Genomic DNA, 23,602 nt, shown 5'->3' on the forward strand with positions numbered 1-23,602 from the left:
CCAGTATAAAAAAGTCACTCCCAGTGCTGCCATTCCTGGGATCCCCCAGCCCTCTCTGCGTTCCCCCCTCCCGGATCTCTCAAGAGGAGCCCCAAGGGCTGGCAGTCCCCTGGCAGGGTCCCCAGCAAGGCCCAGTTTGGATGTGCAGCCCCCAGTTTCCCCAGTTTGCCTCTCCTTTTGCCCGGGCCGGGTTCCCCTTGCCCCCAGCAGGTGGGAGCAGCCGAGAGCCCCGCGTTGTCCATCCTGACCTGTCCCGGCTCCATCCCCGCTCCTGCCGCGGGCTGCCAGGGCTGCGGGAATGGGGCACCGCGGGTGTCACTGCTCCTCGGGGAGGAGGAGGAGGGAGGGAAGAGGAGGGATGGAGAAGGAGAGCCAGGAGGGATGGAAGTAGGAGAAGGAGGTGGGCTCAGGGAGGAGGAGGAGGGATGGAAGAGGAGGAGCTGGAAGGAGAGGAAGAGGAGGGACTAAGCAGTATCCGGGAAAGAAAAAGGAAGCATGAGGTGGAGCCCTCCCTGAATTCGCAGCCCCGCTGGGACCATCAGCCCCCATCCCATGGGTGACCAGGGATGGAGAGCTCGGCCCAGATATATCCTGGGGGGGGTCCCTGGGTTGGGTTTTTGGGGGGGATGTTTGGAGAATGAAGAACTGCAAAGCTGAGTGGAAAAGGCCCCTTGGGGGGACACTGGGGGGTCCCAGTGGCAGCTGCCAGCAGAGGCAGCCTGGAGGAGCAGAGCCCTGTGTCCCCCAGGAGCCCAAAGTGGGGAGCCCAGAGAGGGAGGAGAGCCGTCATTGGCGGGACCCTCAACAGCCTGGAGAGGGGCAGGGGGGACTCCTTGGAGCCCCTGCAGCCCAAAGCAGAGAAGGAGGGGAGAAGGGACCCCGGGAGCCCAAAAAGCCCGGGCATCCTGTGCCAGGAATGTGGACAGAGCTTCAGCCAGAGCTCGGAGCTGGTGGGCCATGAGCAGGTTCACCATGGGGAGAAGCCCTACAAGTGCTTGGATTGTGGGAAGAGCTTCACGCAGAGCTCCCACCTGATCCAGCACCAGATGATCCACACCGGGGAATGGCCCTACGAGTGTGGGGAGTGTGGGAAGAGCTTCAGCTGCAGCTCTGCCCTCGTCACCCACCAACGCATGCACACTGGGGAGAGGCTCTACGAGTGTCCCGAGTGTCAGAAGAGGTTTCAGACCAGCTGCAGCCTCCTTAGGCACCAGCGGATTCACATGGAGGAGAGGCCCTTCCGCTGCCCCGACTGCGGGAAGGGCTTCAAGCACAACTCCACCCTCGTCACCCACTGGCGCATCCACACCTGGGAGAGGCCCTACGAGTGTGGGGAATGTGGGATGAGCTTCAGCCAGAGGTCCCCCTTGATCAGCCACCAGAGGATCCACACTGGGGAAAGACCATACAAGTGTGGGGAATGTGGGATGACCTTCAGCCAAAAGTCCCACCTCGTCACCCACCGGAGCATCCACACTGGGGAGAGGCCCTACGAGTGTCCCCAGTGTGGGAAGAGCTTCTCCAGGAGCTCTAACTTGACCCAACACCAACAGAGGCATCGGTAGGGGAAGCCCTGCAAATGCCTCAGCTGTGGGAAGAGCTTTGTGCCCTGCTCCAACTCCATCCCCCATGGGAGGACCCACTTTGGTCAGAGCCCTGGTGACCCACATTCCCAGTGATCCCTGCTGAGAAGACACCTGGAAGGTGGTCTCCACATCCTCCTGGATCCCCATAGGCACCTGGATGAATACAGGGGCAGGAACATCCATCAGGACTCTGATCTGAACTGGAAATTCATTGGGAGGAAGCGATTTGTTGACTTTACACCCCAAAAAAATCTCACCCGCTCCTTACAGTTATTTCTTCTGGTGGCATCAAGCAGTGCTGCATGATCTTGGAGGTCTTTTCCATTTCAATAATTTCTTTCCTCACCCTGCCTAGACAACCAAAACTGGGGTGAAAATAAAGAAATTGAGCAAAGAGATCTAAAGCTGCACCATTTACCAGGATTTGGGGGTGAATTTGGGGTTGGTTCAATAGAATATTTGGGAGGATTTGGGTGTTCTGAAGCTATCAAAGGCAGGGGACATGTCCACAATCTCATAGGTGTGCCGGCAAAAGGTGTCCACCTGAGCCTGCCTGTTCTCCAAGAATTCTAATTGTCTGTCCCAGTGCCTGGCCTGGCTCTCCCTATCCGGGATGTTCCCCCAAAGTGCCCAAATCACTGCTGAAATGCCCAAGCTGATCCTGGCTGTAAATGTTCCTGTCCACCAACCTCTCCTGGTCAGTGCCATGGGAGGTGGGCGTTTAGGGGCTCCTGGGGGGACTGGGAAGGGCTTCTGTCAATCCTGTGGGCATTTGTGGTGCCGGGAGGGGGCTTGGAAGGGTCTATGAGGGAGATTTGGGTCCCTGACAGGGCTGTGTGTCTTGCAGAGAATTTGGGTGGGTCCTGGGGGAGATGGAAACGGGTTTTGGTGGTTCTTGGGGTCATTTATCTTGCAGGGAGTAGTTGGTGGTGGGGGGTCCTGGCTGGGAGCTGTGGGGTGGTTGGAGGAGTCTGGGAGTGGCTGTGGGGCTGGGAGGGCGTTTTTGGGTGGTTGTGACTCCCCCAGACTCCCAAAGCTGCCACCAGACCCCACCCCCCAAGATACTGCCAGAGGTCAGTGGCTCCATGTTGGGGTTCATTGTCCTGGCTCTGCAGAAGATATGGGGGGGTCCCCGGGACCGTGTGTGTCCCCCCAGAGCGTGTGTGACACCCCCCATCCCATTGTCACCCCCTTGTCCCTCCCCACAGGGCTCCAGCCCCAGCTCCTGCTCCCCCAGAGGGAATTTGGGGAGGGGGCAGGGGGGTGTGCAGCCCCCGCCGGGGAATGGCCCCGGCCCAGCCCCTTTGTTCAGCACCAAGCTGGGCTCGGGGCCGCAGGAGGAAGAGGCTGGTGGGAAGCAGATCCTGCAGCTGGGACAGTGCTGGGGGTCAGGGCAAGGGCCTGCCCTGCACACCTGGCTCAGGTGTGACCCTGCCCCGGCAAGGGAGCGGGACATTCCCATCCCCACGGATCAGGGCTGGGAGCAGCACTTGGGGCACGGACATGGAAATACTGGGAGCGACTGGGAGCACTCTGAGGGCGTGAATTATTCCCCCGCCTCCACCTTCTCCGGCCGCCCTGCCAGCTGAGAAATGCTCGCTGGGCCTCGGCCTTGGCCAACAGCCCCTGGGCTCAGCTCCTTGGAGCTCATCACAAACACTGTCTGCACCAGGCACTGCTGCTGCCCAACCAGCTCCTGGCTGCTTTAGGAGCAGCCCCGGGAAGTGTTTTTGTTCCCTCAGTGGCACAACATCGCTGTTCTCACCCTGCCAAAGAAAGCTGTGGATGCCAAGTGCGGCCAGGATGAAACATTGCTGGCACTGAAGCCCCTCTCTTGGGGCCCTACAGACAGCGCTCCAAAAGGAGCCCCTTGGAGCTCTCCTGGGCCAGCGACTCCCTCGGAGTGGGGCCTCTCCGAGCCGGGAACTCTCCTGTTTGCTGCACTCGGGGATCCCCAACAACGAGGGAGCCTGGGCCGATCCCCCCACTCCTCCAGGCTCAACCCTTCCCCCGCTGGGGAGATGCCAAAGCATTGGCAGGGAGCATTTCCCTGCCCTCAGGGGAATTTCTCACAGGTGCCTTGCACTGACTCTTTGTGTCTGTGTGCACACAGGAGTGCCTGTGCTCGGGAAATGTGGCAGAAATGCTGCTCTCTGAGGGGTCTGAGTGCCTTGGATAGCTGAGCCAGTCAGGCCTGTCAGTAGGGTTAAATCACAAGGTCTAAGCTAAGTTAATTTGTGCTAAGAGTTGTTCTTTGCTAAGTTGTTAGGTTTAAAATATAAGCCAAGTTGAATATTGTTAAATGTTATTTCTCAGTTAAAATGCAAAGTCATAGGTTATAAGTTCGGTTAAATACTGTAAAGTGCTGCTCTTTTGCTAAATTGTGAAGTTGAAGGTGGAAGTTAAGGTTAAGGTAGAAGTTAAGTCCTGTTAAGTTTGAGCTCTGTAAGCTCTTGGGCCTGTATTCCTTTTATCCTTGCCCTCATTTCCTTGTGTCTCACACTCACACAGGGACAGTTCTTGGTTCATTTCTGGTTTGATTGCCTGGATTCTGTTTGGTTTTGTTGTTGCTTTGTTTCCTTGGTGTGCCTGAAGTGTCCAGTCAGGAGCAGAGTGACTCTTGCCAAGGAACTTTGTGGTGCTGTTACTCAATATTAAATCGGGTTTTTGCTGCTCCCTTGCCGGGGATTTTTTCAGCGCTCTCAAGCCCTCGTTGGTAACAGGGTGAAGGAGCCCTGGGCCAGGCTCTGGCCCTGGGAGACACGGGGACGCTGCCGGGGGGTCCCTGTCCCCTGTCCCGCCCCCCATGGCCCTGTGTCAGGCTCTGGGGTCGATCTCGTGGAACATCCTCTGGGGGAGGCTGCGGCGCCGGGGGCGGGGGGACCCGGGGGGACAGGGGACCCCGCTGTGCACGAGCAGCGTTGGACTTCTCTGGGGGAACTGGGAGGGGGGGCTGGGGCAGAGTCACCTCCCCAGTGACCTCACACAGCCCCTGTGATGTCACACAGCCCCTGCGATGTCATACAACCTCCTGTGATGTCACACAGCCCCTGTGATGTCACACAGCTCCTGTGATGTCATACAACCTCCTGTGATGTCACACAGCCCCTGTGAGGTCACAGAGACAACTCTGAGATGTCACCCTGTGATGTCAGACAGCTGCTCTGTGATTTCACAGAAGACTCTGATATGTCACCCTGCAATGTCACTGTTTGTTCTTTGATGTGTTGGTACAAAGGCAAAGAGAATAAATGCTTCCAAATTACCATGAATCTCTACTATGTATGGCAAGAAGTAAATCATGTTTTGTTTAGCTGCAACTCACCATGGATAAAGCTGTGCATGGAAAGTGGCTCTCACTGCTAGACAATATTATATAGGCCTGGTGGAAAAGGTTATATTAATAGACCAGCAGGGCCTCTCCGAAAGGACACAGATAACCAGGAATAGAAAAAAGAGAAAAACAAAAAAGATGTATTGAACCACATGTTTTGCAGTTAGGGACTTCTCTGACTTCAACTCTTCGGACTGAATTGTTCCCCAGGAGCGTATAAAAGTGACTGTGTGAAGAAAACTTTTCCAAATATTCCTAAAAATTCAGGAGTACTCTGCTGCAAAATTTCAGGCACTTCAGGGCATTTTCACTTCAAGCTTCAAGCGTTTCTATGGAAATGCTTGAGAGACAGCACACTTCATATATCCAACATCTCTGTTTGCAAAAAGTTTTTATTTCAGATAGGGGTATAGGAAGGACATTCTTTAAATACAGAGGGTTAAATGCAAAGAATGACACATTTCAGGCAATTTGAGAAACTTATTTTCTTTTATTAATTTCTCAAACATAGATATTCAAGTATTATTTAAAAGCAGACAAGCAACTACAGTAGGGTATTTCTCTACACTAAGGGTAACTTTGCAGAATAGTTATACACTGACAAGACTAAAGGGCATCTGGAAGGAATGCTAAGAAACTAGTCTAATTAAAGCTACAGCTCATTAAATGAATACATTAAGTCCCTAACAGACTAGGTTGCTGTCTTCGAGATATTTCAAGCAACCTCCATCAACTTCACTGTTCTTCTGTGAGGATGTGCAGGTGGAGCCAGTTTCTGCCTCATAGACTTTGGCAACAGCACTGTCGTAACTGGAAGGTGAAGGGCAAGGCCACTCAGAGATGTGTCTGCACAACGAATCCATGTGCTGCAGCATCTTCCTTCCGCAGGAGCAGGAAAGCAGCTTCAGGATTGCCAGTGACAAATGCAACAATTACGCAGCGTTCACGTGGCTGCCATCGGGTGTGACCCCCCCAGCACAGCTCTGTGCAGGGAACTCCTCTCAGTGGCTGGAGAGCAGCGTCCGGAGGCGAAATCGCAGCCGACCATAAGCTTTCAGTGCCTCTAGGTGGGCAGCAGGATCTCGGGCCAGGTGCTCAAAGAGGTTGAGTGGCTGAAGCCTTCGCATTGCTGGCGGCAAGCTGATCTCTGCAGGAAGCCTCCCGTTGCCTAGCACAAAGTGGTCCAGGTGTTTCAAGTGCAGGCAGCGGCGCAGGTACGCCATGACGTCCCACAGCCGCTGTGCAAATTCCCTCCTGTGCCACCGGGACAGCGGTACGGTGGTCAGCACGTGCATGACCACAGTCTTCCAGGTAGAGCTGGAAAAACCTGTGCCCCTCAGGATGCAGGTGAAGACCTGCAGGCATTTCAGGTGCAAGCTCTGGCACGGCATCTGCCTGGCGATGTGCTGCAAGAATTTTGCCTCTGCTACAGCATATGTCTCAGGCCACGCTGTGCTTGTGATTATGTCTGCCTCGGTGGGCTGACTGCTCACAAAGATGCTGGAGTTGCCTTTCTGGGCCTCTGTGGGATGGCTGACCACAAAGATGTCAGAGTCCCCTTGGCGCACCCCAAAGAGCATCTCCACCGTCAGGCTCTTCTTGCCTTTGCTCAGCTGGAATTGGCAGGACCGGCTGCAGGGCTGAAACACCAAGTGCCATGAGTATGACTGAGGCACGTGCAGCCACGAGCATCTCACCAACTGGTAGAACCAGCGGGAGGTTTTCTCCACATCCAGGTAGGAGCCGGTGCAGAGTGTCTCTAGGAGGCTGCGCTTCTGCTCCCACCACAGCTCCTCCTGCGAGTGGTGCAGGAAGCACAACAGCTTCTCGCCCAGCCGCTCCCTCTCGCACAAGCACGCAAGCTCCACACGGACGCTGAAGGTCCTTGTTGCCATCTGCCCTGCACTGTTCAGCTCTAGGTGGAAGACGTGCCCTGGCGGGGGATTCAGTGGGACCAGCACGTGGTACACACCATCCCACCCACGGGGACTCCAGCCCTCAAAGGCACTGCCCACCCCGATGGCTTCTTGAGGCACCGGGTAGAAGCTATTGCTCACGCTGTCCACAAAGACACGCGTGAAGCTCTCCATCAGCTCAGCTACCACTGAGCAACCTCTCTCCAGGTCCTCCACAGGCCACTGTATGCCATCCACTAAAAGGATGCCTTGCTCATTCCCAGCATCCTGAGTGTCTTCTCTGTCTTCGGGTCCACCATTGCCGCTCTCTTCCTTGCCACCATCACTGCCAACTTTTTCACTGGCAGCCACGTTACCTTGTTTGTCTTCTTTTCTATCCTTGTTCTTGTTTCCCTCCACGTTCACATCACCCTGTTCTTCAACCTTGTTTCTATCATTGCCATCTTCTTCTGTAACATCCTTATTTTCTTTCTCAGGTCCAGCAAAACCATTAAGGGCACTTTCATTCCCGCATTTACTGCTATCTTCCTGCTCAGTCACATCTCTGCTTCTCTGTTCACTGGCATCACTGCTTTCCTGCACCTTCACATCCATGTATTTTTCCTGTCCATCTATGTTGTCTTCACCTTCATTTATGTCATTGTTGTCGCCCACCTTTATAGTCACACTATTGTTTTTTTCTTCATTTCCATCTCCTTCTTCTTCCTTTCCAGTGTCCTTGTCTTGCTCCACCCGCACATCCTTGTGTTCTCCTTCATTTGCTTCATCTAGGTCTTCTTTATTTCCAACAACATGGCCAGGTTCTTCTTCATTTTCGTCACCACGACTGTCTCCTGGCACATCCCCATCACTCCGTCCCTCATCTTTCTTTAAATCATGTCCATTGTCTCTGTGAACATCGCTGTCTTCCTTCACCTTCACATCATCATTGCCTTCAATGGCATCATCACTGTCTCCTTCATCTACAGCCACAGGACTGCCTCCTCTGTCATTTTCAGTGCTGCTGTCATCTGCCTCCACAGTCACGTCAGTGTTTTCTCCACCTTCCTCTGGATCAGTGCTGTCTTCTTTCTGCTCTGTTCCTCTCATCTCCCAAGGTCTTGCAGGAGCTCTGGTCCTTGCTGCTGCTGCTGGTGTCACAGCTCCTTCTCCTGCAGCTAAACCACAGGCCCAAGAAGAGCAGGACGCCAGCAAGAACCCAGAACGGCCACTGCTGCAGGGCACCAAAGAGCACGGCTCCCCAGCCCTCGTCCTGCTGCTCCAGGGGCCCCCGCTCCAGCTCCTGCAGCAGCTGAGCCATCTCACGGTCCAGCAGCTCCTGACGCTCCTTCATTCGCTGGTGCGTGGCCTCATCCAGCCCATCCCCAGCCGGCTGGGGGTACTGGATCAGGCTTTGCACGAGCACGAAGAGCAGTGACAGTAAAGCCATGGTCTGCAGGAGGACACACAGAAGGGGTTCAGTGGGGCCGGAATGGAGACGGACAATGAGGGGCAGGAGCAGCAGGGATGTGGCGGCAGGAAGGAGAGGGCCCCCGGCAGCTGGCAAGGCCCGCACCGCTGCCCCAGCAAGCAGCGCGCCCTCAGCGAGGCGCTCCCGCCGGGGCTGGGCCCTGGATGCGGGGGCAGCCCCAGGTACCGGCGCTTCTCCCCCAGCCCTCCTCCAGCCCCCAGCCCCGTCTCCTCACTGCTGTGCACTCACCGCTTGCCCAGGCTCTACTGGGGCAGCGGCACCCGCTGGGGCCTTTTCTAGCTGCCCCCATTGTGACACGGCGCCTGCGATGTCCCAGAACCCAGAGCGCGGCACAGGCCAGCCCCGCCCGCCGTCCCCAGCCCGGTCAGGGAACTCATCGTGGCCCTGGGCACCCCGAGCCCCAACAGACACCAAGTGCAGATCCATCCCTCGGGAACCTGGGAACACCAGAGCTTCCCTTGACAGAGCAGGCACAAGCACCCTCACACACAACCCTTGTCAAATTCAAATCTGGGTGACACGACCCAGGGATGTTCTCAGTGTACAAGTGCAGGCTTTTATTTAATACTGGTGGGGGACATTTTTTATTAGTAGTATTTATACTTATTACTTTGGGGTAGGATGTCATGTAAGCTAATGCTCTGTTACAGATTTCTGAAAAAAATCTAGGTTGCTTGGATGATGCACAGGAAGAGTTAATACCATCCTAAAAAGGCCAAATATTTTAATTACAAAATTTTGATGCCTTCAATAACCTCTTAGCTCTCAAACTCTGTGGTTCAACACCGTGCAAAATTCTGGTATAGCCAGGATTTTGTTCAGAAAGCAGAATGTCTGTGTTTTCAAATTTGTGCAAAGATGTACCTCTGTCACTCCCACCATCTTCAAAATTGTCTCCCTTAAACAATGTTAGCCAATCTCTTTGACTGATAAAGGAACTTCTGTCTCTTTCTGCCATCTCTTTGTGTATTTATCTCCAAAGGACTGTGAGTACAGGAGAGATTATACTCCTCGACCTTTCTTTGGGGAACTCATCTCTAAATGGAACTGCAGAAATGGGGAGGGAGGAAAGGGAAGCAGGATGTGACTTGAGTACCTGCATCGTGACCACAGATGGCCACTGCTAGACAGACACTGACGTCAGGCTGATCACGCTCGCCCATTGGTGTGTAGCAGAATAATGTTGGGATGGCTAAAACTGCTCTGAATTGGATTTGCTTAACAGATGTCATTAGCAAAAGTATTCCAATAAAGAGTTTTAAACTCTCTTCCGAGCTGATGCCACTTATCATGTATCTTCCCCGCATTCTTCTAGGGAAGCTGTTTTTGATGTTGTCCCTTCCTTCTTTTTACAAGGGAGCAAAAATTATTTGCCAAGTATCACTCTTCCAGATTTGTTTCCTCTCATTTTCCAAGATTTAATAAAGTGAACACTCAGCAGAATAGTTCTGTGTTTTTTGAACACAATTCTTCCTTTACCCAATTGAGGCCCTTCTGTGACCATGAAAACACAAAAACTGTTGTGAGCTACAGTTTACACTTAAGAGGTTGATATGGGTCAGTTCTCCCAGGTTATTCTTAGTTCATCTGCTATGTAAACTGTTGATGTCAGTGACTGGAAGCTGCTCTCCGGGACATTATATATATGATAATTATATGACAGAAAATGCAACATATAGTTGGATCTGACCTTCAAGTTCACTAGCTTAAAAAAAGAAAAAAAAAGACTGTAAGAAATTTGCTGTTTTTTCTATTTATAAATGCCTTCACATTTATATTTAGTTTATGCACATACAAGAGCCTTTCCTTGCATGGACAGCAGTGCCCATCCATCATCAGTCTCGGGTATATTATAAGTCTCAATGATTACTGCCTCCAGAAAGCATTTTTGAGACAAAACAGGCAAATTCTTTTGCGTAACTATACAATCTTCCAGTAGTAGGATCTTCACTCTCACATAAACACTTCATGTTTTTCTGCAAAGGAATCTGAGATAGATTTTTCTGAGAAATAACAAACCACCAAAAATAATTAAATAACAAGCAAGAGGAAAACACCATTTCTTCACTCAACACACTTTCCTTGATTTTCATAAGCATTCAGATTTACAGCTGCGGATACTACCACAGGAGCAGGGCTTTGTCTGGTTTTGCTTCCTCTTCCAGCAGAGCAAGCACAGCTGCAAAATGCAAACTCATTTCTAGGTTCTCTTCTACATCACCAGTTTAGCACATTCCAACCAGTCATAGTTGTGCAACACCCCGTCAGGGAACTGGGATTACTGCAGTGTCACAGACAGTTTAAGTGAGGCTCAAGGAGCTGTACATAGTTTTAACTATGTTTTGTATGGATAATTAAATGATGCGTGACATGGAGATAAGCCAGCTGTACTGAAACTGAACAAACTAACTGCTCTGATGGAACAGTCAAGCATCTCATCAGTTATAAAATGAAACAGGTTTAAAGCAAAAACAATAGAGAACAGAATGCATGACATTGTAAAGTAGCATGTTCAAAGGACCATTTCTGAACTTTAAGCAAGTGTACTCATCCAGTCAAATTTTCAAAAGAATTCCTGGCACCAGAATGTTCTCTGTTTGCTTTTTCACCATGGTAAAAGAATGGATCACTCTTAGGGGAAAGAAAATCCTGTGTGCAAAACACTGCATGAAACTAAACAATGCTTTAAACGTGGCTAATTTCCATGTGGAGCTGATGATTTAGCACTGTCATCCTTCAGCAGAGGAGAAAGAACTGCCTGTCTTCAGTTTACTTATGCAAGATGAAGAAAGAATGTGAGGAGTGTGAATTTGATCTTGCTTCAATTTACTTCAGTAGCCAAACACTTGCCATGACTTCAGTGGGAGTGAGACTGCATCTTAGCTCATTCAATGTGGAGAAAAACAAATCAGCTGAGAATAATGCTCTTGTTGATTAGATTGATATTACTGCCATAGTTGGTTTTAACGGTGCTAAGTAAATCCTCTTTTAAAAGCCAAAGGTTACCTTCAGTTGTGCTTTTTCCTATGTACTGTGTCACAATGGAGGATTCCTGGTTCTGTGACCAAGTCACCACTGCTCACAGCAAGCATGGCATGCTCTGGGGCGTGGCCACATTCCCAAATGGGAATGATATATGTTTGTGGATGTCACTGGGGACAACATCCAAATCTGGGCTGGGGCATCTCCCTCAGTCAATAAACCAGGGTGCACATTTCTGTAAAATAACTGCATTCACTGAGAAAAAAAGACTACACTAACAAAGATGTCCATGAAAATCAGCAAAGTAAATCAAATCAATAGGGTTACATTTGCAGTTAGGAATCTGCATTTCTGCAGGGAAATTTTAGGATAGCCACAAAGTGGAAAATATTTAATTTTTGGGTTTTTTTCCTGAGACGGCAATCAATCTTCTCGTTTGGCTATAGTCTACTTTCCCCTATAAAGTAGAACCTAGAGATACACTCAGAAAATATGTATGGAAGTACCTCTCAATTAATTAAAAAATATTATTACTCAGAAGATAGAGACACGACTGTCTACACTGTATGAATTAAACATACATGAATTAGGACACAGACTCTTCCATTCTTTAGTAACAAAACTGATGCTGTCCTGAAAATGACATTAATGAATGAGACTGGTATATGAAAACCTTCTGCATCTGCTCTAGACGTTGGAATGAGCATGTTAAATGATGCAGCAGACAAGGAGGATGCACTTCTTAGGGAAGCTGAATGTCACTTCTGTGCTTAAGGAGTTCTGCAGTTTGGATGAAGGTCACAGGCTATGTCCAGGTGCACGAAAATGAATGATAAATACACACAGTTTCTCCTAGACTGAAAGCAGAGCTAGACAAAGAGTATGAAAATCAGGAATAATTCATCCCCTGGTTTTCTAAAGATGTCAATCTTCTACTAGAAGACAGTTTGTGAGCTCCTCCGCATATTAAAGCTATAACATAAAAATAGAAGCACCTCAAACTTGTAGAAGTATCTAAGATGCATAGATTAAGTAAGGTCTATGCAGAGCGAGCACCCTAAAAACATCACAAGAGCAAGCAGTGACAATTTCTGGGATAGTAATGACATGAATCAGTATCTAAAAGTTAAGTATAAGTGAAGAAGAGAATTTTTCAACTAATGGATCAGGGAAAATGTGGTAATAAAGGATATGTGATTAAAGACATAGTGTATTATATTAACAGAGGTGGAGAATATATGACTTTGATTCTGTATTACAACACATTTCAATTGAGTTGTGTGTAGCTTTAGTTTTATACATGCACAATTTTTTAGAACACATTTTTAGAGTAGGGCATGCAATAAAAGAAATGCATTGTACTGCATTGATCCCCACATGACTCGCTGGAATATCTTAACATTTCCAGCACAGATTCCCACTTCTGAAGATGAAAACCCAGGGAAGATGAAAACCTGTAACTGCCATTAAGAGAAGGTCTAAAATTTTAATTGCTGTCTGAACACAAAGGAGCTGTGACATGCTGTGGTTTCTTGAAGCACTCCTGCAGTTACAGACACATCTTTAACTACCCCACCCTCTCCCTCTTCCCCATCCACCATTGACTGATGCAGCTGGGAGATTCAGTAACTGTGGAGCAAAATCTTGCTTACTTTCAGCTCTCCTGCCCCAGCAAATGCTCAGCTCCTCTGGGAAGATGGACCTATGCCATAAACACACTGCACCTGGAAGAGAATGAAAACTTCCCTTCAAACACACACATGTGACCAGCTTTCTGGAACTGCCTGATGTTGCCAATTTTCGTCTGTTTCCCACAAAGAAGGGAAAGAACTTTGTATTCTCCTCCTCATGATATTTCAAGTCATAATTCCAAAGAACAGAGATGCCAGGACTTGTCAGTGACATGACTAACAATCTTATGAGAACTGGCAAGACAGCTCATTTCTCATACATCTTACAGAAACCTTGGAATTATTTTGTCTGAAACACTTGGGGGAAGCAAGATGGACTTAATTCTGACAACTTTATTAAATATTCAGTACATCTGACATCCTGATATCAACAACAAAAATATGGTTTAATTATGATAAGCCATACTGGTATCATTTACAATACCTAAGTGTGAAAAACTGCAATGAATTTTTTCTTGATCCATGTGGAAAAATACACACCTTCCACCCCCCCAAGAAAAGTAAGACAAGGCACAATAAATTCTCGTAATTCTCTTTCTTCTGGCTTTTCAGTTCCATCACAGCTCTCCAAATTAAAATTTATGTGCTATTTTGCATCTGTATCTGTTGTTGATTTGCCCCCCCACAGGGATAGAGGAGGATAAGTTTGGACAGGAAACGGTATCCCTCAAGCCAAACTGAAAGGTTTATAAAGTTGCTAATAAAAGTTTGGGTCAGGGCCTAAATATTAATCATCTGCTCATTGTCTTTTTGAACGAGCTCAGGCATTTTCCCAACCACTCCCAGCAGGTCTCTGCCACTATTCTAAACTAAGATTTCAGACATTTCTTTTTTTCCTGTGTTGACCGCAACAATTTTTTTTCTCCCCCTCTCTACCTGCCAAATGCATCCATCAGGATTTTGCCAAAGGCTATCTGCTTTTGAAGTTGAGAGGAATTCACTAATCGTGAGTGTCAAATCCACAATAAATGCCATTGCCATATGGTATACGCTGCTTTTGGGAATTATCTCAAAAGGCCTAGCTGTGAGAAGGCTGGCTGTATGTTAGGAGGGTTTTACTGCTAACTTTCATAACGCATGTCAGGTTTTCAGTTTCTGTATTCATTGGCTTCAGTGAGTGCAACTGTTTCCTGAATTTATAAAAATGTTGTCAAGATCCCTTGATCTTGCTTCCTCCGTCTCTCTCACACAAACACATCCAAACACATCTCTAAACAGTGGAATAGCATGCACAGTGGCATGCAAATCTAGCAAAAGAGAAGCTTGTAAATAAATAGCATGTCATTCTGCTTACTCAATAAATTCCTCTGGGTGTTAAACTCATGACAAACGTATCATAAGCCCCGATGAAGGGTTTACAGCCTGTCCCATCACACCATCCTGAGTGCAATTCTGCCATGCATAGGAAGACATAAGTTTGAAAAACAGAGCAGAAATAGGTCCCGTAAGGGCAGGGTGCTGACATAGATGAAACGTAACCAACTGGAGAGCATTTGTTTTAGCTGAAGAAGACAGCATCAGTGTCACATCTCTGTGCCTGTGGAGGTGTAATCTACATTCAAAGCAACATGAAATCTATCTCCTTTAAAAAATTGTCCATTAATACATAAATGTGTCTGTGTTGAAACTCCTCAGATACCATTCCCAACAAGAACTACACACAAGACTAAGAAATTCCACAGAGAAACACGATTTTGTGATCCAAACAGGCAAGGACAAAGAAAACCACATATGTGGAGTTTAACATACCAACGTAGTGATAGAAAAAGAACTACAAAAATAAATGTCAGGCCCCTTGAAACACTTGAGGCAGCGCTCTCAACCTTCTCTGATGCTCTAGGAAGATGTGAATGTCCTCCATGTCTCACATCATCCCCACCAGCCACATGGAAATATCTCCAATGCAGCTCTGAGTGTTTCAAGTATAACTCCCCTCTAATTTATGTAGTCTGTTAACATCCTCTTGGAGCAAACAGAAATAATAGTTTAAAAAGACAGCTGTATTTCAGAAACATGTGCCTCTACACGACAAAACAAAAAAAAAACCAGAATTTAATACCGTCCCTAGGCAGAATTCATCCATCTTTAAGGCTTCTATTTTGTATGTCTGATTTGTTTTCCTGGTAAGTAATACAAATGAACTGCTGGCAACATCACATCAAAACAAAAGCAGCAGAATCAGAAAAAAACACTGAAAAGTTTACCTTTATAGGAAAGCTTCAGTCTTAGGATATTTTGTTTTGACATTCCAGTGACTGGAAGGAACAGCATCACTAAAGACAGCAGGCTGCAGGCATGTGGCACTTGCAAAGTTCTCATTCTGCTCTCTTCTTCTGGATCTTCTTTTGCACTATCTCCCCACTTTTAAAACAACCCAAGTTTTATCTGGAAGAAAAAAGGAAAACATCTGTAGACCTGCATTACTGCATAAATAATAATTCTGTAAGCAAGCCAGACCTACCTTTAAAGAGCAGCTCATTTAATTTCTTTGCTACAAAAGGATTTTTTTTCTCCAGTACAAGTAAAAATGTTTTGTTTCTTTAATACTAAATTTGCACATTTTGACATTGGAAAAATATGTAAACTTTTCAACACCAGTGTCTAGCATAGCTAAAGTTCAAACACAAATTAAATTAATACAGTATCCACACAAAGAATATTTGCCATTCAAAAGTGACCACGCAACTTGTTAGTTCATACCAGTTGACTGGATATCTTAATGTTTTATAACTTTTTATCTCAGTACTAAAGCTATTTTATGTTTATGCTATGACTGGAATGAACTGTAAGGTCTCAGATGCCATGGGGGTACAAGCAGAGTTAACAATGAGTACATACCCATCAAAACTTTCATGAATAAACTAAGAAAATTGGGTAGAACAAGCAGTTGTGTTTAGTTTTAATAGAAAAAAAGTCAGTGCAGAGGATGGATTTAAAAGTGCTTTCAGTACGATATTTCCAGCAGAATAACTGCAACTCATCCACCAAAACGTCCTACAAACTTTAATGAGTGTTTCAGGCTGGGGTCAATAGGCTGATATGAGATTTTGTTAGCACAGTGTGCAACTAAGCCAGCTTTGCAGCACTTTTCACTTAATAAGTGTCATTCATAGTCCATAAATCTTGAAGTGTTTTACAAATGAAAGCAATTATCCCTGTCCTTATTTTCCCTATGCAAAAACAGAACCATAAAGCTGCAGTGAACCTATTTCCTCAAGGTCACACAGCACAGTAGTTGAAAAGAAAACAGCAACAGCAATCCTGGTGTCCTTTGTACCCAGCTATCAAGGATCTCTTTTGCCCAATAACTCCACTTTTGCACAAGAAATTATTTTAAATGGTGTCTTGAGTTCTGAAGGCAAAACTTGATGGTTAATAAATCACAGAGATCAGAGTATGAAAATACTTGTAAGACCAGATCCTTCCTCCTGCAAGTGCATGATGCTAGAGGTCAAGGGAGACAGCTGGTGAAATTAAAAATATCAGTGTTTGAGTAATGCTGTAAAACCAAGGAGTAAAGAAATGTTATGCTTAGTCGAGAGATTAATGGCTCATGACTTGCCATGAAAATTATTTTCTGAAAGGTACTGGAACTGCCTGATTAAAAGAGCAATCCTAGCGCCCACGTCAGCCAGCACTTGCACAGACATCGAAGGAGAGGCTCCTTACAAGCCCATGAGGGATGCAGCACAGCTCGTGGCCCCTGGTCTAGCATTCGAGCTCCTGCAGCCCTGGGTCAGGCAACTCTGAGCTACAGCAGCACCCAGAACCATGGCATGAAAGCATGGAAACAGTTTTCTCCAGCAGAGGAAATCTCTCTCAGATGAAACTTGGGCTTTCTGAGCCTCCAGAACTTCTGTTAATAGTAAAAGATAAAGAAGTGTGCAAGAAGAGCACGATGGTGAAAGAGAAAGAGGGAAATAATTTGTAAAATGCCCAAAGCGTAGCTCCTATTGCGGAACACTGAGCTTCATTCTTCTCAGTCCCCTCTTCAACACTGACATTCAGTGTCTGAATGTACTACTCTTGGCCAAGGGGAGTGCATGTTCATGAGATGACATGGCGAGAAAACAGACAAACATGAAATGCCTGTTTCATCTTTCCCTTCCCTTTATTACAGAATGAGATCTGAAGAGAAGACCCTTACTTCTTCTGTGCCAACACATCTATTTGAGGGTGCACCACAAAAGACTGATGTGGATTGGACTATCGTAGGGTTAAACTGCCTTTAAAAATCTATTTAGGGGGAAGAAGGGGAACAGAGGGGGAGGGGAGGAGGGGGAAGAATATATGAAGGTGAGACACCAGCCCTGTCCATCTTCAGCAGGATGATAGTGACAAACCATACTTCAAAAAGAAGCAATTAAGTGGGAGCCAGTCTCACTGCAAGCATGTTGAGACGTCATGGCCTGAAGGTCTGGGCCTCAGACAACAGGGAATTCACCAAAGGATTTGGGGTTCATTTTCTTGAGGCAAATTACTGTGAAGAATCAAGACTAAATTTGACTAGAAAACCAGTTTTGTCGATGCACTGTCATTTGCTGAATTGATTGAGAATCAGCACCAAACTCAGGCCTTTGGCCATAGCTCACAACCTCACTTTTTCATTTAGGCATTTTTTGCTAATGGGAACCTTCAGGTTTTTTTGGTTGTTTTTTTTTCCTCTTTTCCCTTTTATTTGAATAATGTCTCTGAAAAACCATTTGCCTTCACAAGGCGGTTGGTTAGTTTACACTGGAGGCAGCTGCTCTGTGGGCTCGAGCCAACCCTGTCTTTAGATTCATTGCAATCTGGCCAGATTGTCACATATATTTTTAGTTTATGATGATCCTCTAATACAATTCCAGCTTCCACACAGAGTCCTTCCAACAGTCTAGCTCAGGTTAATGAACTTCAGGCCAACTAACTTGCCATTAATCTTCAGGAAATATCCTTCCTCTCTGTAACATAAGCAATGTCAATCAGTGTCCTGTGCTGAAAAGACCCACAGTCACACTGATCCGAAGCAAACAGTCCCATGAGCAGAAATAAAACATGAATCCTAAAAGCAAATTCTACTACCCCGTTCCTTCCTCCCCTCAAAAGTAAGAAGAATTTGGTCAGAGAAGGAAAAATTACTGGTTTGTTCAGTTCTTTGATACTTGAGCTAAGGACCAACACCTTCTAAAACTTCCTCACCATGAAGAGATCCAAAATAAATGAGGAAAAAGAGTCTGAAAAGAAAAATGCCGAGGCTAAAGCTGCTTCCCCACCTTGGCTTCAGCTAGGAAATAGCACTGCACTGTGTTAATTATCACCTGCAAGACCGACCAGGGAAGGAAGCCATGCACACACCTCGCTGAAACGGGGGCATTTCCAGCAGAATAAAGGAGCTTTTATTTGCCCCATGTAGGGGCGGGAGGCACAAGGCTGAGAGGGGCTGAGCAGCCTGGCTCCATCCTGCTTGGACCTCCCAGCGGGGCCCATAAATTGGGACCGGGCTGTGGGTAACGCTGCCAGAAGACAGAAAGTGGAGCTGCGGGTGGGTTGCCATCCTGACAGAGAGAGGGGCCAGACCTGACTGGCACATGTGCCATGGCACGTCCCGAAACGAGGTGTCACCTCCCCGCAATTGGTCACATCTAGTGGAGCCTATAAAACAGATTGCTCCGAAGCTACTGTCTGAAACAAGAAAACCTGGGGCCAATTTACTAAACATAATTTATTCCAGGCCCTTTGTGGCAATAAACAGAGCTCTTCAGCCTTCTCAAACACACAGACAGTAAGGAGCTCTGTGCTTATGGGAGCTTTTTCAGATCGTTCAGCCCAAACCTATCTAAATGCAAAATCTTGCATTCACAAATACTGTGTAGTTTCCGACTTCTCCTGGCGTCAAGACGTCCAGAGCTGAAACGACTGTGACCCATCTGCAAACACACACTTTTTAAACTGTATTCAGGAAACTCTCGGTTAATTCTGTGAAAAAAGCCTTTATGGAATTGGCGGATAATTTAAAACCTGTTTCCAGCACTATTTTTCCAAGGTCATTTTAAAATTCAGAATTTTATTTTCCAATAAAGAGTTGTGGCTCAGTTTTAGTGAATCTAATAGCAATGCTGCAAATTGTGACAACTGAAAATCTAGAGCTACAAACTCTAGATAAAATCTAGTCACTCCAAGCTTATAAATCTAGCCACTATAGCTTATAAAATCTAGTCACTATAAGCTTATAAGTTAATTATAAACCTAATAAGTAAGTTGCCTAAGCCACGTAGCTTCAATACGTAATTTTCTATCACTGATGCAAGAGTTTTTCTTTCTTCTCCTCATCTATCCTTGTTTGACATCTTGTGGTTTTATTTTATTTTGGTCAATGGAGTCAGAAGAGAGCAAAAAATGTCCCTTCCAGACATCAGCAAAATAGCATGAGTGGCCTTTCAGACAAATATATTGCTTTAAAAGATTTAAAACTAACCAGCTACAATATAAACAAAAATTACCCCACCTACGATTCATATTTATTGAAAGGTACATTATCCCTTTATCATCTCTTTATTAAGAGATCAATATCTTTTTATTTAGATAGAATATTTTCTACTATTGCAAGTAGAAAATCTATATGCACACAAATTTAAAGCACGTTATTTTAACTACAAGTATACAGATATGTGTGTCCAATGCATTATGCAGATATCTCACCTTGAAATTATCATACAAATTCCAAAAGAAAAATTACTGTGGTTGTCTACTGTGTGGTTCAAAACTGTACTATAATCATGAACTGGATATTGAATTGCCTTTGTTAGTAAGAGGGAAAACTGTAAGCATACATGGCTTAGATTAGTAACTTAGAAAGTCAAATAGACTAAAAATAAAATTACACCTTCAGACTTACTTAACAATCTTAACTTAGTTCTGCAATAACAAAGATGACATTGATCCAGAGCATAATGAAACTATGTTCTTGTAGCCCTTAGATAGATGGTCTGTTTATTATTTGGCAGAAAATGCTTTTCTCTTCATTGTGAAATCTCAGTTAAAGCTAACTCCATCCAAGAACTGGTAAGCAGTATTATTCATCACTATTCTCCTACTTATTAAGTAGGTTTTGTGCTGTTTATAGTCCAGAAAATGTTCCCTTTCAGGATTCAGAAAAATACTGCTTTTTACACAAACCCCAGATCAGCATTACCTCACTTCCTAACACCAGGAGAAATTGATGAATAAAAATACAACGGTACAATCAAAAAGCATTATGTGAGCCTGCAGTAAGTGATTTTTTTTTTCATTTTATGTTGCATAAATCACTGGGTTTAGTCTACCTGGTTTAGATGAGGCTTTGCCATGCAGCAGTCTTCGCTATTGTTAAATACCCAAACAATTAGCAGAGACTCCTAAGAAGCATAACCCAGCTTACATTGAGTTTTGCAATACTATAAAGGCTTTAACTTTTACTGAGCTCCTCACAGGATTTACACACCATCCATTCAACACCAGTAACTTGGCAAGAAAAATCACCGCTGTGATTCCCACTTGAGAAAAACCAAATCGAGCAAAGAAAAATGAAGGGTCTGAGAGACAATGAGGACACAACTGAGGGAAACAGAGTCAGCAAAAAAATCTTCTTGCAGAGAACCATCTGATAATAAATAAAGCTCTCCAATAGAGAGAGAAAATACATTTGAGGATTACACTGGATTTTTTGTTGAGATGAACTCAAGCTCAAGTAAAAAATGGTGACTAATGAAGTGAAATGAGAGAAGAAGGAGGAAGGAACTCCCTTACTTTGTTTACTTTTTCATACTTTTCAGCATCTTTCTGAAGGGAATCTGCTGGTGGAATCATTTCTAACAGGCATGTAGTCTGTTTGGAGATAAACACTGGTTGAAATGGTAGAAACCTTACAGAATGGTCTGTATCACATTGCTCTGAAGAGCTCATCTGACCATGAAATTTACTGTTGGGCACCTAAAATTATACACATAGGAAACGAGCACTACATCCTCAAAAGATATCAGGATCTTTTTCAGGTCAATGTCAGTGAGGTCAGGATTGCACTCAAAAATTTCACACAGACACAGAAGTAATCTTTTCAGAAAGTGACAGATAGACAGCCATGCACACAGACATGTTATGTATCATTACAAATGGTGATTCTGAGAAATTTTATCTGTGGCATTCTATATTTTGGACATGTAACACATAAATCCAAGACTGATGATAAAGCAAATGCTATTCTCTAACCCTAATTATTTGTATATTGTGTCTCCTCAAAAAAAAAAAAAAACAAACCCAAAAAACAAACAAACAAACAAAAAAAAAAGCCAAAAAAACAACCCCAAAAAACCACCCAAAAAAAACCCCAAAAAACAACCAGACTCACTGCTTTCTACATTCTATAGGCTGTTTCTCAAACACAGTATCTATTGTTCAAGAAAAAGGATAGGATGGAAAGCAATTTGTCATCTGAAAATTGTATTTCCAAGAGGAGGTAGGGACATAAATAAAATGTCCCACCAGTCAGATGTGAAGCTGGGATCTTTGCACAGAAATATCAACATGCCTTTCACTCTATAGTTAGATGCATATGTATCTCTTATGGATTCTTTTTCCTCATTTCCTCTTGTTTCCTTTGGGGAAGGAACTATGACTTCAGGAATTACGTCCATCATAACAGCTTTCTATAGGCTCTTTATTTAGAAAGACATGAGAATGCCCTACATTCTGATCATTAAAAAAAAAAAAAAAAAAAACCACATACAAAAACCAAAAAAACCCAAACACAAGCCAAAGAAGAAGGCAGTGTAAGGCACGATTTAGCAACACATAGGAATCAAAAGGACCCCTAAGCCAAACCTCAGTGTTACATTATTTAAAGTACAGCATGTTTCCCCAGCAGACCAAAAAGCCACTAACGCTATGAAAAGTGATTCTAAGATGAGTTTTGTAATTCTGGTATCCAAGAAAAGAAAAAAGCAGTAGCATGAAAATTCCTAGAGACATTAATGAAAAGGTAGACTAGATGGAAAACCACTTTCTGCCAAGTACTGTGACGTCTGAAGGGTTTCGAAGAGAGACAGAGAATTTTCCTCTGAAATGTCTGTCACCACCTGCAGCACTTGGGGTGGTTTGGCTCAGCTCTGAGTGAAGGAGACAACACTTGCAGGAAGCTCTGCCTGTGGAACAGCCTTGGCCTGCTCTTGAGAAAATACTGGAAAGCCAGAAAAATGTCACAATGGCCATCAGAGAAAACAAATGCTCATTTTGGGGAGATCTGCCTGAGCATTTAAACTCTAGCAGATGGCATTTGTCCTGCTGCAGCCTGAATTACCCTCAGGCAGCACTGTCAAGCCACCTCAACCACTGACCCTGCAACCACCATTCTTCTGCTGGAAGAAACATAAACCTACCTTGGCCAACACAAAGGAAGGATTACAGTCTCATTTTCGCCTCCAGGAGTTCTTGCCAGTGCTTTGCTGTGGAAAAACCGTTCTCTGCTATTTCCTTTCATAGGAGACCTTCCAAAATATGCAGGAGTGAAGCATCGGTCCTCTAGCAGGGACCAGAAGTCTGAACTGGCTGATATTTTTGGGCATTACCAGCAACTAGTGGCAATGGAGTATTCTACAGATTAGTTACTTGAACTTGCCCTATCATGACTTTTGTACATTTGTGAAAAACCCAGCTTGAAGGGACAGTAGTGCAGCACTCTGGTGAAATCTGTGATATATCAAATCCAGACTTACAGCTCTGCAGGATACAGCAGCAAGGTGGATAGCAGTGCATACTCTGAAAGGGAACAGCCTGTGAGTTTCTGCATGGATACATCTACAGATGCAAGTAGATGGGGCTCTCCTGTCCTTGATCCAAGCAATCCAGACCTCAGCCAGATACTAGCGCTGTATGGCTCCATTAATTGCACACTATACAGCAATAGATTACACATTTCAGCCATACACACATCTGAGGCACCACCAGACAGCCAACTTTGTGTGCAGGCACAACCTGCAGATCATGCACACCATCACAACTCAGCAGACCCTACTAAATCAAAAACTCAACCAAAACAACCCTAAAACAAACCCTCCCAAAAGCAGAAAGAAATAAAGGAACAAAGATTTACATTTACATAAATATTTAAAAGGTAAATTTCATTTCACAGCTAATGCTTTATTGCACTAAAATTTGTAGCTATATTATCTCATGTAAGCATTAATGTATTGCCCAACAGTTTGTAATTTTGTGTAAATGCTTGCAGGCACTCACAGCTGTATCTAAAGTCTGTGAGTCTCTCCGATAAAAACAGAATGTTACAAATGTTAAGTAGAGGCAACTGCACGTTGTAGTTGGCATCTTAATATAATAAAAATTTTTTTTTTTTCTATTTTACAAATCCTGAAAGCATGTTTCCTTAACTGCCAGTACTATTTAGTTTATTGTCAGCTGTGTAGAAGTCAAATCATAACTTTCAAAATAATTCAGGCTAATGCAGTTTAGTAATGGTTAAAAAAATGTGTACTTCATAAGGCAGCTGGGCTTTGATCAAATCTGTTTGCTGTATATCCAATGGCATATTTTACTAAAATTCCTTTCATCAACGTATGGCCTCATTATTTGATGCACTGTCAGTGAACTCTGTGCAG

The 23,602-nt window shown here is 45.3% G+C and overlaps 1 pseudogene; it reads left to right on the plus strand.

Annotated features, from left to right (window-relative positions):
- The first annotated feature begins 1,036 nt into the window (after window positions 1–1,036).
- The window catches only part of LOC137466938 (zinc finger protein 850-like), a 466,234-nt pseudogene continuing 443,668 nt past the window's right edge, over window positions 1,037–23,602 (plus strand).

This window comes from Anomalospiza imberbis, unplaced genomic scaffold (genome assembly GCF_031753505.1).
Source record: "Anomalospiza imberbis isolate Cuckoo-Finch-1a 21T00152 unplaced genomic scaffold, ASM3175350v1 scaffold_48, whole genome shotgun sequence".
Taxonomy (NCBI): domain Eukaryota; kingdom Metazoa; phylum Chordata; class Aves; order Passeriformes; family Viduidae; genus Anomalospiza; species Anomalospiza imberbis.